We start from the raw sequence: 17,010 nt of genomic DNA on the forward strand, positions 1-17,010 counted from the left end.
TTGTTGTCTGATCGTCCTGCATGTGCTGGATGATCAATATCAATCATCCAGCACACCACCAACCCGCAAATGACATTGCAACTGGACATTGCGGAGCTCAGGGCGAAAGTTCCCAGTGGCGCCCCCCCCCCCCAAAAAAAACAAAAAAAACCAATTAAAAACATCAGATGGCGTTCCTCTGTGCGCGCACTTCCGGAAAGCGGGCGTGTCCTTGCGGAACACCCCCAATTCATCACGGTGTGGGACATGCCCAGCACTTACGAAGATGCTGGGCTTCCCCCAAGCTCTCCCCTCATGGCGAATAATTGCCATGTGCAGTAATGCTCCTTACACAGTAATGCCCTTTATAACACATTATGCCAAATTCAGTAATGCCCTGTATAACACATTATGCCACACGCAGTAATGCCTTTTATAACACATTATGACACATGCAGTAATGCCCTTTATAACACTTGCCACATGCAGTAATGCCCTTTATAACACATTATGCCACATGCAGTAATGCCCTGTATAACACATTATGCCACACGCAGTAATGCCCTTTATAACACATTATGCCACACGCAGTAATGCCCTGTATAACACATTATGCCCTGTATAATACATTATGCTACAGGCAGTAATGCCCTGTATAATACATTATGCCACAGGCAGGAATGCTCTGTATAATATATTATGCCACACACAGTAATGCCCTGTATAATACATTATGCCACACATAGTAATGCCCTGTATAATACATTGTGCCACACACAGTAATTCCCTTTATAATACATTATCCTCAATTCTAGTTACGCCACAAAGTAGTCCTTTATTCATGTTATGACACACAGTGGTGCCCCTTTTACACAATGCCCAAATTAGTGCCCCTTATACACAAGGCCCACAGTAGTAATGCCCCTAGTGCAATGCCCACGGTAGTAGTGCCCCTTATACAATGCCCACAGCAGTGATGCCCCTTACACAATGACCCAACAAGTGGTGCCCCCCATACAGTGCCCTCATTAGTAGTGCCTGCAGTGGTTATGCCCCCAGTGTTAAGGCTCCCAGTAGTAGTGCCCCCATTGGTAATGTCCCCTATAGTAGCGCCCTCATTGGTAATGCGCCCTATAGTAGTGCCCACAGTAGTAATGCCTCTATAATAGTGCCCCCAGTTGTAATGTCCACATTAGTAGTGCCCCCAGTAAGAATGCCCCCTATAGTAGTGCCCAAAGTAGTAATTCCCACAGTTGTAATGCCCCCATTAGTAGTGTCCACTGTAGTAATGCCCCCTATAGTAGTGCCTCCAGTAGTAATGCCCCCTATATTAATGCCCCCATTAGTAGTGTCCACTGTAGTAATGCCCCTATTGTAGTGCCTCCAGTAGTAATGCCCCCTATATAAATGCCCCCATTAGTAGTGTCCACTGTAGTAATGCCCCCTATTGTAGTGCCTCCAGTAGTAATGCCCCCTATATTAATGCCCCCATTTGTAGTGGCCACTGTGGTAATGCCCCTAGTAGTAATGCCCCCCTATAGCCATGCCCCCAGTGCTGGTGCTTCTGAAAAAAAAAACAATTAAAAAACAAACACAATACTTACCTTAAGCCCCGCTCCTCCGTCCGGTCTGAACGCGACTCCACCACGGATCTATGGGAGGGACGTCATGACGTCACGACGTCCCTCCCTGTCACGGCCAGGGTATTTCAGCATGGCGCTAGGCGAGTGTTACCTGTGAGGTCATTGTGGCGCGGGCTGTCTGGTGGCGGAGCTGGTGTCTGGCGGGGGGCTTTGGCTGCGTGCGTTGTTGTGCGGGCCTGTTGTCACTCTGCGTTGGTAAGGCCTGGTGGCGTCTCCGTTCCATTTGGCATGGGCGCCGCCATCTTGTCTTCTGGCCATGTGATGCGGCTGGCCAATCCTGGTGAGTCACATGTTCCCTCCGGCCAGTAACAGCACGGCATGGAGTATTTAGGAAGGGTCAGTGCCTTCCTTCTTTGCCAGTGCAACGTGTATCTCAGCCTAGCTGAGAGGGAGTTCTCTGTGCTTTCCTGTTCCTGTGAATTCGCTGTCTGCCTGTCAGCTCCTAGCTCCCACTGGACTACCCCGCTTCCTCCATCACCCTTGCCCATACCTGAGTGCCTGAGCCTGCTGACATCCTGTGCTTCAGTTCACTACCTGCAAACCTGGCTTGTTTATTTTCAATTCACTATCTGCAAACCTGGACAGCTCTAATTGTTTCTACTTGGACATTAACCCTTTTGCTCCCACCACAGAACTCCTGTGCACATTTATATATTCCTGGACTTTTATTTACTGCCACATTATATGTCTACTCAAGCACTTATTAAAGATCCTAGTTTTATTTTCAAATCTGCTTCTGTGATCGCTCCTGCTACCACCTCGGGTCCACAAACAACCCAGAACATAACACTCCCATAGTGCTCTCTGCCGGAAGCCGGAGCTCAGGAGTGGGCTCCGTATTTCAGCTGCCGCTGAAGGGAGGGGGCCGGGTGCCCGCTGATAACAAATATCAGCGGGCGCCCGGCAAATTAAGCCTCCCTGCGGCGGCTAGCTGATACAGCTATTGCGCTGAGGGCGGCTGCTGAAAAGAATCCCCGCTGGGTATCGGAGCCAAAGTCTGGCTTAGAGTTGAATAAGTGGTTAAACTGCAGTATCTGGAGTGACGGGCAATCCACAAGGCTATCAGGCTTTTCGTGAGCTGATTAATGTTTACCTCAATGTACGTTTTTATGATTTTTTCAATACAGAAAATTTTCAATTTTACTACAGTGTGCGCTCCTATATTTCTTTCCTAGAAATATATATAAATAAATAAATAAAAACTCCCGAAACCCTAGTTCTAGGAAATGTTATTAAAATTTACATTCTAAGAATGTTTAAGAAGGGAGGTTATGAGGGATATGTATCAAGCCTCAGAGAGAGATAAAGGACGAACCAATCATCAGCTGTCATAATACAGGCTGTGTTTGCAATTTTTAGAATCTGACTGGTTGGTACTTTCTCTCTCTCCTATTTATGTCTCCAAGGTTTGATACATCTCCCCCTATGTCTGAAACAAAGAGGGTAAGAATATGGGGAGAAGGTGGGAAGGGTAACTACTCTCATATCCTTAAGGGCAGTATAAATTAAAAATAAATAAATGGTGATATTTTATTACAAGAATAGCTTTTTTTCTAAAATACTACAATAAAGGACTAGATATTTTATATATATAATTGGAATATATCTGTTTTACTAGTTTTATCTGGAGGTTTTCATGCCTTTATTCACATTACTTAGTTATATATATTTAGCTTATCTTATGGACCTGTCCACTACCAATTATCTTTATTTCATTTACAATTATAATGGACTATGTTTCTGCTAAGCCATTTGTATTACAAGAAACCTATTTTCCCTTTGTAAATATTGTGTAGAAATTGTGACACTTGAGGAGTAATATAAGATGTAAATGTCAGTGTAATAAGCATTACATTGTATGACAAAGATCTATAAATACTAGGATATAAGGAAAGTGTAAGTAGCCACAATAACACTGAAAGCACTTACCTCAGGTACTGCCAGGTGCTTTCTTGGCTTATGGACCACGCCTTCAGGTACTGCCATATGTTTTTTTGGCATAGGAACCACGGCCTCAGGTACTGCCAGGTGTTTTCTTGCATAGGGACCATGGCATCAGGTACTGCCAGGTGTTCTCTTGACATAGGGACCAAGGCCTCAGGTACTGCCAGATGTTTTCTTGGCATAGGGACCACAACCTCTGGTACTGCCAGGTGTTCTCTTGGCATAGGGACCACGAGCTCAGGTACTGCCAGGTGTTCTCTTGGTATAGGGTCCACAAGGGACAATTTATGCAGCGAAGCCCTAAAAACAAACACAATTGCACCTAAAGGACTCCATGAGAATGTAACAATAGCTATGGTTAATACAATATAATAATGTACCCACTGCTAGGTATTATGGTGTGTAATATGGTTAACGTTTGAATAATGATAGTTAAAAAAATACTTCATAATAATCTATTCTTATCTATAAATTACATTCATTTTCATTATTTTACATTTAATCCTTAATTCACATTGTGATATATTGTTCATGTAATATCTGCATAAAGTACGTACGCAGAGCGTCTCTTAGGACCAGTGTTACTGGTACTGGAGGTTTTGTCCTTATGGTCATTACGGGCTGACTCTGTGGAAAAGAATACAGAAATAGTATAGTTACTACTATGTCTGGTATATGTTTTGTTCAGTTAGTCAATGGATTATAGTTTGGAAGTGTAAACCCCTTTTTGTTCCTATTGAAACTAGGTCAGTTGCTTCCTTTGCCTAACCTGCAACTGTAAAGACCGGCATATGTACATACCTCCCAACCATCCCAGCACTGTAAATTGTGGCACAACTAAATTTTTTATTGCTGAGATAAGAGGTGATGCAGATTGTTAGCGCACAACTATGATAAACCGAACCCTCGATCTTTTCATTAAAAAAAACAAGAATACCTGGAGGACGAGGGTCTCTCAACTGCACTTTGTCTTCTCTTGCAGCCTCAGGGATTTTGTGGGGGGCACAAACATGGTTCCTCTCCACCTGCAGGAGGAAGGGTAAACAGCAGAGAGTTAGTTACTGGGCACTGGCACATTCAGAGAAAGCAGGGAGACAGGAGATTATGGATGGGTAACCTACGTGTCCTCACACAGACATGTAATTCCACAGGTGTAGCTTTTATGACTGACTGAGCCTGTTGTATATCTTTTTAACATATTTTAATTGGCAGCTGAATTTCTAATAGATGGCAAAAGATCACATTCCAACCAATCTTCTAATAAAACTGATTTTGAATGTTCCTAATATTTGTTTTATTTAATAATAAATCCCTTGTTCCACCACAGTTATACCCAGTAACATACATAAATATGCCGTTACCCCTTGGGGGCTGCTCACCAGTGTTTTGATGTGCTTGGCCTTGCTCCCGTAGGTGAGTGTGCTGCGAGAGTCTTCATAGGCAGCATCCGCAGGGCTGATGTGAGTGATCATCACCATTCTGCTCCTGCCACTCAGTGCTCCCTGTGATAGATAAAGCTCTGGTTATAGGAGAGATCACTGAGGAATCCTTACACAGTGTAATGAGCAGTTTAAAGATCTACTATTATTTTATACTGTTTGTGAGAAACAAGTGATTGCACTAATTATATAATATCATGATTGATTGCAGCCATTGTGTGAGATAAAACAACACAACAATGTGTTAGGAGCAATGATGACTGAGGTTCTGGCGTGGAAGCTATAGCCACTTTCCTTTTACCCAGGGCCTTAGCAATTTCAAAGGGGACCACACACCCCATTAGTACCAGGGCATAAAGTCTCTTAATGGCCCTGTTTGAAAACTCCCATTCATAATCCTAAATGCTTCTATCCCCAAAATATATCTAAGTGACTACTTATTCATCAGTCATGGGTGTATCTATGGGATGAGTATAAAATAGATGGCTCAATAAATAGCCGCCGGTTCAAATCCCGATGCTGGAACCCTGCACAGTCAAGATCCGACAAGGGTGGTAAGTATGCTATCCCTAACTCTCCCTAATCCTAACCATCCCTTAGAGGTGCCTAACCCTAACCTCCCTTCTAGTGCCTAGCCCTAACCTCCTCTCTAGTGCCTAGCCCTAACCTCCCCTTACTGCACCCTAAACATAACCCGGGGGGGTGCCTAACCCTAACCTCCCCCCAGTGGTGCCTAACCCTAACCTCTCCCCTAGTGCCTAACCCTAACCTCCCCTTCCTGCACCCTAAACCTAACCCGGGGGGGGTGCCTAACCGTAACCTCCCCCCAGTGGTGCCTAACCCTAATCCCCCATCCTAGCAGCCTAACCCTAACCTGCCCGGGGTGTGCCTAACCCTAATCCTCCCCCCTTGGTGCCTAAACCTAACCCTCCCATTGCCGGGGACAGTGCACTACTTACCTCTGTCCGGACGAGCAGTATTTTGCCGCCGGTCGGGATTCCGGCATCGGTATATCCAGTATCCCTTCCGTCGGCATTTTAACTACAACCCCGTCTCTATAATGGTGCAGGGTATGTGGTGCACATGTCCAGTGGTCTCACACCGCACACCCTGCACCAAAAACATATATGTAACACACTGTCAGTGCTGCTGTAATCACCAATGTAGTCACTGGGAAAATGGACATAGGTGTCATTCTTCCAAAGTTCTGGGTGCAGTGCTAGAGCCTAATTACACATGTGCCTGCAAGAGAAGGGGTAGGCTTGCATGGAGACTGCACAAGGGGCCCTTCTCTCTTATCACTGTCCCTGAATCATATGTGTGTAGGAAATCTCATAGTAATAACATACCTTTAGCAGCCAGGTCAATTTGCTGTCCCCATAATTTATATGGCTGCCTGGTCTCTTGCACCAGCGCCATGATGCAATTCCTTAGGGCCAGAAGGGAGCGGTTTATATAGCCACTTTCTCTGAAGGTTTGCCCACTGTTTTTAGTCTGACATAGAAACAGAAAAGATTATGAGGACACATCTGGCATCAGTCACGGTGTGGATGTAGTACAAAGACATAAACTATGATCAAACTATTTACATAATTTACTTCAATTGTGTCCCAAGACAGTGAATCTCATTCACCTTTTTTTTTGTTAGTGATATTGGCAGAAATGTTTCTTACTGCATGTAATTTACCCCAAGCTGCTAAATAAATAATAATTACATTATCATCATTGATTTTATATTGGTTTATGTTATTCATTAAATAATAACTTTAATCAAAATTGTATATAATTTGTTATGAGCAAGGTCTCATTGGGTGTTGGGGCACTGAAATAAATGTATGTAACTAATGGGGTGGTGGCCTGTAACAGATTGGGAATCACTGCTGTAAAGGGAGAAAGGCCACGCTTAGGGAGGATTACAAACACAAGAAAAGAGTTATAAACATGAATGGCCCAGGTATAACCCACTAACAAAGAGCTCATTTCACTACAAAAAGTTGCAAAAACAAACTACAATGTTCACAAGAGCTTTAATCAAAGAAAAGAGCTTATAGTACTTTTCATGCCACCTCAGAATACAGAACAAGAACTACCCTAGGACCACTTAACTCCCTGATAATTATACACATAATGAATTTAATTTATGTTGCATAATGCAAGAGCAGCTTTGGTCTCGCTTTGTGCGAGCAGGGCCGTAAGTAGCTATGGGCCACTAGTACCGCCCCACAGCCTTTGATTCTGGCTGGCAGGGTGCCTGGAACCATGCAGCCAGAATTGCTGTTGCAGAACCCACACGGGCACCCTGCTCAGTATATGCAGCCTGTTGAGCTTACTAGAGCTGTCAATCATGGCCCGTCTGCGCGACGTGATGACATAATGCGCACAACATCATGACATGGTGTGCTCAGGGGACAGGGGATGGGACAAGGTGTAATTATGCCCTGTTATGTCTTTGTGTGAGAGTGCACCTAGATTTCCATCAGGGTTTAACTTTACCAAGTAAGGTGGCTGAATCTGCGGAGGAGCAGAAGAATATAAAGGCAAAGGGGAGGAGTTAGGAGGAGTGAAGGTGTCCCTAGCTGCCTAGCCTAATATGTATGGTGTTGGTATAACACAGCTCCTTGTCGTACAGAGCAGAACTGTAATAAAATCTTGCACAGTGCCAGGGGCGTCTTAACAGAGAAGGGGGCCCGTGTGCAGTCCCTGTGCGGGGCCCCCTCCTCTCTGCGGTGGCCGGCAGCCGACTGATGTGGCTGGCCAGCCACCGGAGCGTTAGTAGACTCCGGGCACTAGAGTGTGCTCAGAGTCTACTGCGCATGCGCAGAATGCAGAGAAAATGGCCATGGCGGCCATTTTCCGGCATTCTATGCATGCACAGTAAACTCTGGGTACTAGAGTGTGCCCAGATGCGCAGAACACAGGAAAAATGGGCGCGGCGGCCATTTTCCGGTGTTCTAAGCAACGCTGAGACCCGCCGCAGGACCACGGACAGGTAAGTTTAAAATAAAATGGGTGCAGGGTGTGCGGTGGGGGGCCCCCTGGCCCCGCACACACTGCAGCCATTATAGATACGCCACTGCACAGTGCACATCTGGAGATTGTTCTCTAGTTTCCAGAGGCATTCCCTTAGAGCGGATAGTAGGCACACACCCAGACGTGCTCTGGGTGGACTATCAGTGCTCACTGGTCTAAAACCAAAGCATTTAGCATAGTGCAGTTTTAGTAACCTTCTATATTCCTGAAAATACATTGCATGTTCCTCTTTGTGATTCCATGGGTTCTCTCTGGGTGCTCTGATTTTCTCCAAAATCATATTGGCAGGTGAATTGGCAGCTGGCTAAAAAATGGACCCCTGTATGGGAGTGTGTGTATGTGTGCTAGAGAATTTTGACTGTAAGCTGCAATGGGCCAGGGGCTGATGTGAATGACAAATATTCTCTCTGTAGAGCAGACAGTGACGACTAGTGGTAAAGCATGAACACTGCAACAGGACAGCAATCTTATATTCACCTATTTGCAGGGCCATATTTATAATGGGTGCAAGGTGTGCGTTGCACATGGGCCCCTGAGTCCAGGGGGCCCCACACTGCACCAATATTTAGTTAATGCTTACCTTTCCGCAGTCTTTAGACTACTGCAAAAATCACAGGGAAAATGGTGCTGACCATTTTCCTGGTGACTCGTGAATGTGCAGAAAAGATGTCCCTGGGAATAAGGCACATTCGCCATTTTTCCGGAGACTCACGCATGAGCAGTAGAGAGGAGGGGGCCCAAATGGAGACTATACATGGGACCACTCCTCTCTTAAAACACCCCTACCTCTTTGGCATTGCAAGGGGAAATACAAAGAAATGATAATGATATGTAAATCACAAGTGATATCTGGGATGCTCGCTCTGAACCTGCCAGGTCTTAGAGTGGCGCTTGTTCCCTTTCATTAGTAAAGCTATGGCCTAAAAAAGAGAGAGTAGTATAGATGCACCAACACTCTTATGGATACACAAAACAGTTCATAAAGTTACACCCATGTGTTATAGCTACAATGGGGTCACTGCACCAGCGATCACATAATCATGGGCCCTCTTATTAATTCACACATTAATAGGCTCTTTTCAGACAGCAAACCTGTTTGTATTAGTCTGTACTTGTATAACATTGTTATTTGTACCTGCCTTGGTCAATGCTGCAGAACCCTTAGGGTGCCTTATAAATAAAAGGCAATAATAATAATATAGACAGGGATGACTAGTGGTGAAGCATGGATGCTGCATAAGGGTAGCCCAGACTAATGATAGTCACCTCTTCAGGGCTGCTGGGGAAGTACTCAGCGATCCCTTCTATTTTGGTGTTGCCGTAAGGATCCACTCTGATGGTCAAACATCCAGAGGACAGTCTTAGCAGGTCCTGAACGGTTTCATTGTAGACCTGAAAATGTAATGAAGGAATAATCGCTCTCTGCAATACAAGCACGACAAGTGTGTAATCCATATTTACTCTCTGGAAAGGACTTGGGTTACTTGTGGTTCTCCAGATGCTGTATATTACGAGATCATGAGGAAAGGTTTTTCGGGGGCAAGTACATACATGGCAAGGGCCCATCTGAGCTTTCAGTTCTGCATCAGTCCCCATGAATTCTAAGCAGAGTAGGGGACCCTCTCAAACTTTGCTAGGGGGCCTGGTGAATACTAGTGATGCCCCTGATTGCACATGTAGAGGGGTCATTTACATCATCACTCTGTGTAGTTGCATCCGGCCCTATAGCACCGGCAATAGATGCACATCCCCATATCTGCCTATGCATCATGTCTAAATGTGCTGTAATATACTTGGCCTATGCATGTTTGCAGCTGCCTCTGCATGTGCAGTATGTAAATGCATATCTTATGTAGAAACCCCCAGAGTTCCATTCAACTCCAAATAAGACACATAGAATATAAACCAAGCATATATTCCTCACATATTTACCTCCGCATAGGACAATGAAAAAGAGAATTTATTTGGCCCTCTCTTCTCCTCAATGGTCTTATATAGATCTTTCAGAGTGCGGAATATCACTCCGGGCTCATGACCATTGCCCATCATGGTAAACGTCTTCCCGGTGCCTGTAATAAATATAAAGGTTTTAAGCATACACTCACTGACGTTACAAGAAAGAATGGCAGATATGCAATTATACAATGTGTCATGTCAGTAATGAACAGTGACAGACATCGTGACTAAACCAATATTCATCAGGATGCTGCTCATCAGTTCACTCTCTCAGGGATGTCACCGCTTGTTAGTGAATGGACTGTGCACTATTGTATATTTGTTCTGACCATAAAAGGCTGCATAACAAATTTGGTGATGGGTGTACCTATTCCCTGGTCAGTGAGAGTTTAGAAGCAGTGGTATTCACAAGCTGCCATGCACCTAACGCCTCACTTTCTGGAACCACATGGATAATCACACAGCCTGTAAGGAAACTACTAGCTCACAATTACTAATAATACAGATGGTCCACATGTTTTTACCATCACTCATTTCACCAGCTCACTACTTTTACACATACAATATAAACAATTACACGTATGATTTAATAACATTAAGTTTACCTGTTGGGCCATACTCAAATATGGCAGCATTGTACCCCGAAATGATACCATCCACTAGGTTCTTCATGGTGGACTGATAAACATGCTCCTGAAATGAGACACGTTTATTGATGCTACTGTACATAAGCAATCATGCAAACATTTTTTAAAACATGGTCTATACTGAATAAGGAGAATTGATAGCTGTACAGGCATTAATGTCTGATGCTACATTCACATGTGATGATAAATTGTTATCATGCGCTATTTTACTCCCTTACAAGATGCAGCATGAGCAGCGCTACCATATGTATAATGGGTGTACGGTGTGTGGTGTACATGGGCACCTGAGTCCAGGGGGGCCCACACCACACTCCATGCATCCATTAAATGTACTTACCATGCAGCCGCCTCAAAAGAAATCTACCTTGTGACACCATTTTCCTGGAGATATATGCATGCACAATTGGCTCTGGCACAGTACCAAAGACTACACCTCACGTACAATGGTTTGGGGGGGACCCTTTCAGATGTTGCACACAGGAACCCTCATCTCATAAGATGTCCCTGAGTACTGTATTATATATACTAACTTGTATTATTCATTGTAAATATCTCAGACAGTGGCTTCCCTCCCTGCAATGTCACCCGGGGCTAGGAGGGACGCTGTGTGCGCGCCAATGAAAAGGGGTGTGGCCTCACTGTTCGAACCCCCATGCCTATTACTTGGGTTGCAGAAGGTACCTGTGTGCAGTGCTGGCCGGCTTCCTCAGTGTTAGGAGCCGAGTGCTGCACTTAATGCTACAGTGCAGCACCCGACTCCTGTCAGTGAGGGGGGAGTCTGCACCTTGGTGTCAACCCTCAGCGGGTGACACCCGGGTGAGGTCTGTACCCCCCTTGTGATGCCACTGATCTCAGGATTACAATCACCTGGGTAGCTGCTTGATCAAACACCTCATTAAAGGTAAACGTCATCTCTCTGGTCCTGCAGCAACGCAGGACGTCATCAGGATCCTCGCCAGGATCCTGCAGTAGTACTGTCTGTAAGGAAAGAGAAGACACATGCTCAGTAGATGTCACCAGGTTCTACAAGCACCTCTGCGGCTGGAGCAGAAGATCTTAGGTCCAATTTGTATTAACGGATGACGGCGAAGTCACACATAGGAATGTGATCCGGGAATATAAAGTGTTATTTGTCAGCATTTCAACACAGTTTCCAGAAACATTTGCTGATATCTTTAAAAGCTCTACTAGTCACTGGTTCTTAGGCCCTTAAGACACAGAATGGTCTACCTCATAAGCCTGGGGGTCCGTCCAACTGTAAGTGAGGCATATAACTTATTGGATTGTGCCTCAAGTGTTTTGCTAACTATTGTGGAACTACCAGTCTCAGCATACCCTCATTATTGGAGGGAAATGCCATATGCTACTGCCCATAAAATATGTGCATGACATTTTTTTTTCCCTACTGAACCGAGAGCCCTGGATTGAGCAGATAGCGCAAGATGGAAGATGTGGTCCGGCCTCTCTGCAGTATAAACATAGATACATCTTCTCCTATCACTGTCTTCATAGGATATAGCAATAGCTGGTGTGGCGCTGCCTGTGCAGCCTAGAGGGGTGTGTGATCATGCAGACCAATAGGAAGCCACAAGCAGAGAGCTCACCAATTCCTACTGGTCTGTGAGGTCACACCCCTGTCTGACAAATATAATCAGCTGGTTACTAAGAGGGAGGAGCAGTTTAGGAGCCCTGTGATGGTGTTTTGCAACAGGCCCACAGTTGCATAGTCCAGCAATGGTCCATGATATCCCCATTTCTTGTGCACAGAGAGACAAAACCTGGATAAACCTTGGATAGCGATCCACCTCTGATACACAAAGCAAAATATTTAGTTTTTATATTTATTTCTAAACACAAATATATATACAATGTGAAAAATCAAAGTAAATGTGCTAGAACATAAAATAATGTTCTTTAAACAACAAATAAATCTAATAATAGTGTACTGGTAAGAAAACAATTTTAAAATGATCTGTGTTAAATATTACACTAATTCAATTATTTAAAATAAAATAATGTTATTAGCATTTTCTTACCTGCTGCCCGAGCTGCTGAATAATGCATCGGGCACTGCCCTTAGCCTCTGTCCCATTAAATGGACGGATGCGTAGAGCGACATGTGAAATACTGAAACAGACATAAGAACAATGAAGGATTTTTAATGCCATGGTAATCTCCCAACCTAGCCTATTATGTGCCGAGAGAAAGGACAATTGTCTTGGTCTGACTTGGTTATGTGTAATAAATAAAGGACTATTTTACAGTTGGAGCCAGTTGTAAAACCCCAATCAGCGAGATGAGTTAGTAACTAAGGAATATGACAGCATCGGAAATCAGCAGGAAGGATAACTGGCTGCAGGAATAAAGTCATAGGGGGATCCAATTACAGGTGATAAAACGTTAATGTGTATTAGGGCTCATCGCCCTTTAATGTCCCTTATCGCCTGTATATTGAATCAGCCTGTTTTTTTTTACCACTCAAAATTTGACTTCTAATTGAAGCCCCACTATAGATGCAAAAACAAAAACCATTAATATAAAGCAAACCAAATAGTGATATAGATGCACTTCCCCCCGCATAACAGCATTTCACAAAATGTTTGCTTTTATTTTAAATATTTTCAGAACCTCAACATAATTATTAGAAAGTCTGGAAAGCTATTAAACAAACTATAAATACTCTATTTTAAATAGTATAAATACAGAGAATTGGGAGCATTTAAAACTAATGTATCTAACTCTACCATGAACTTATATGAAATCATATAACAGTGACCTATTATCATTAGCCATCAATGATAAAGTGAGTCCATGGTGGCTCTATAAGAGATACTTACAGTTATTTGATGGTCTTTAGTATGGTTATTTCCTGTCTTCTTCATCATAAAATCATTTTATCCACTCACAAATGAGACGAAAAAAATATCTGTACTGTCACTAGTCCAGCAATATCAGATATGACACAGGAAGCATCCAGCTGCCTTGTTATACCCATCACACCTCCAATAGTGGCATCATCAGCTGCACTATGACATCACTAGGTGCCCTGCCATGTATCTCAGGCAGGGTATTGGGGGTCAATAGTAAATACAATGTGATGACTACATGTCAGTAAATAAAAACACCTAATTGGGATGAGCAGAAATGTAATAATTGCAGTGATGTGTATTATCTGTTCGCCTGTGATACATTCAGGCCCATACTATGCATCAGTGGAAACATATACAGAGGGAGCCTCGAGTAGTGTTGGACGTACATCTATTGTTCTGAGTCAGATATGCATTTTCATACTGCATCTACATACCAGAAAAAGTGCATATACCTCCATATTCAAATATTGGTGCCTCCTACACTTACAATTTCTTAGGCCCTGGAGCAGTAGCATGAGGAAGGGAAGGAAAGGGGGCGTGTTCTCATAATTATGACTGAAGCAGACCTGAAGACAGATACACCAGCCTGGAGATGTATCTCTTGCGCGGGCTGGAGCAGCCATGCACAATGATGGCGACAACCAGCAGCACCAGCTGGTCACTTCTGATTGGCTGTGTACTAAGCTCTCCAGCTGATAGAGCTTTAGGGGTCTATTGTACTAAGCCTTGAGCTGGGCATACACGTCCAGATAAAATGCCTGTCAGACTGACAGACATTTTATCTGGCAGCATGTCAGCCACAGATATCCGCGGCATACACTGTGAGATTTCTCAAAGTGTATTAGCCCGACATCTGCGCTCCGCCCCCGGGGGAGGAGATATTTCCGTTACTTTCATTGGAAGGAACACAGGAAATGTCTGTCAGCCGCGGCTGGGCATACACTGCCCGATGCGGCCGACAGTTTACCTCTTAAATATCGCATCGGACGGGCATGCTGAACAATTCGGCATGCCCGACCGAGCGATATTTAACCTTCGGTAGCCCGCACACATGCTACAATTATTGCGGCGATTCGCGGATATCAGGCGGATCGCCCCGATAATTATAACATGTATGGCCAGCTTTGGATGGAGATAAAGTACCAATCAACCAGCTCCTGTCATTTTTCAAACATAGCCTGTGACATGACAGTGAGGAGCTGATTGGCTGGTACTTTATCTCCATCCAAGGCTTAGTAAATAGACGCCTTAATTATTAGCATATCAGCTATGATTAGGTCATCAATTCGCATTACTTATGCTGGGCATACACTATATAAGTATCTGTCAGATATCTGTCCAATCTGGCTGATTGGAATGGAAATCTGGTAATGTATGGGAGCACATGACAATCGACCATTTGCTCACAAACACAGGAAAACAGACAAAAATGGTCATTCAAATTGGTTAAATCAAATTAATTTAACCTATTTGAACAATTGTTTTGGATTTTTTTTCCAGTGTTTGAAGCCATATTGTTGATTGTCATTAAATTCTGTAATAGGCATCCGCATAGCAATACCACCACTGGCTAAATTATTGGCTGTGATACATTTCTGCATATCATATCTGGTTTTATAATGCAGTTTGGCATGTGCAGCATGTGGTATATGGGATTGCAAACCTCAATACTTAGATTCCTGTTTCAGTTTCCGGCCTCCAAACTGCAGGATAGTAAATATTTTGGTTTAAATCTTAAAACCTCATCTAATTTATACTGGTTGTCAAATCATACAATAAACTGGCGCTTAGTAAATGAATCCCTTGGTCTACTAAAATGCCATTTTCAGTGCCTTGACCAGCATAAAGGAGCCCTCATATACAGTATGGGTCAAAAGCTTAGATGTCATTGCTGTGTATATCATGACATCGCCATATGTACAGGGATGTAGCCAAGGACGTAACTAGGTATTTATAGGCCCCATAGAAAATTTTGTAAGGACCCCTATGTACAACCCAATAGTGAAAAATGTGTATAACACATGTAACCTTGACAAGGAAGATAGACCGCACAGCAGCTGCACTCCTTGCACCTATGGTAGTTACGCCCATGTATGTAGCCAAAACTTTGAGGGCTTTATAGCAACATTGTGAAGGTGCCCCCGCCCCAAGAGAAACACGTTTTTCTACACCCGTTGTTCATTGTATGCCCAATAGTAATGCCCAATTATGCCCCATAGTAGTGCCTAGTTAATTGTATGCCCCACAGTAATGAGCTATTTCATTTTATGCCTCATAGTGCCCTAGATAACATTATAATATTACAGTTTATATCCCATCGTAGTGTGTATTATGAATAGCAATGCCCTAGCTCAATTTATGCCCCATAGTAGTGCCCATGTTCACATTACACCTAAAGTGCCCTTAATTAATTTTATGCAACATTGTACTGTCACCATTTAAAATATGCCATATCGTTGTGCTGCCAGTACAAATTATGTCAAATAGTGCCCCCAGTTCATATTATGCTAGTGTCCACAGTACATGTTATGACATTTTGAAGTGCTCCCAGTTTGTTATGCCACATTGTATTGCCCAGTTCACATTATGCCACATTGAAGTGTCCCCAGTTTATCATTGTACTGCACCAGTTCATGTTATGCCACATTGCTCACTACAGCCCTAGCTCATTCTACAAAGGCAGTAACCAAGGAGAAGCCTATAATCTTACAATGTTGAGCTCACTGATTAGCTCAGCTGTACCTGTGAGGGTAAAATGAGAGCATGAGATGGATCAGATCAGTGTGGTGCTTTACTGAGAGGGAGAGACTGCGATCACACCTATATGAGCTCTGATGAGTTCCTATTATCAGACTGGGCAACAAGTCAATTGCTTAGAGGGCAATTCCAGGAACTAGGTTAACAACAATATGACTTGTATCCAGGGCCACCTAAGCCTCTGGGCCAGTGGTGTAACTAGGGTATTTGGAGCCCAGGGCAAATTTGAAAAGGGAGCCCCCCACTCAACACCCCGATATGTGCGCGCGCCGAAAAAATGGGCGAGGTCACTTAAAAATGGGGCGTGTCAACATGACACACCCCTTTATTTTCACGCTGAACATTCCTATCCATATGCACCTTAACCCCAGTAGTACCCCTTATACAGTACCCCCAGTATGCAGTTGTGGTCCCTCTTATGCAGGTCCATAGTAGTGCCCCTTATACAGTATCCCCAGTAGTGGTCCCCCTTATACAGCCCCCAATTAGTTCCCCTATAGTGTTCCCAACAGTAGTCCCCCCCATGCAGTTTTCCCAGTAGTGGTCTACAAAGTAGTTGTCCCCCCAAATGCAGTGCCCTATGTAGTGTTCCCCCTTATGCAATGCCCCCAGTTGCAGTCCCCACAATGCAGTGTGCCCAGTAGTGGTATCCCCTTATGCAGTACCCTTTATATAGTGCCCCCAGTAGTAGTCCCTCCCCTATGCAGTGCCCTTTATATAGTGTTCCCAACAGTAGTCCCCCCAT

The sequence above is a fragment of the Taudactylus pleione genome, unplaced genomic scaffold (assembly GCF_031769625.1).
Source record: "Taudactylus pleione unplaced genomic scaffold, aTauple2 ptg000259l, whole genome shotgun sequence".
Lineage (NCBI taxonomy): Eukaryota > Metazoa > Chordata > Amphibia > Anura > Myobatrachidae > Taudactylus > Taudactylus pleione.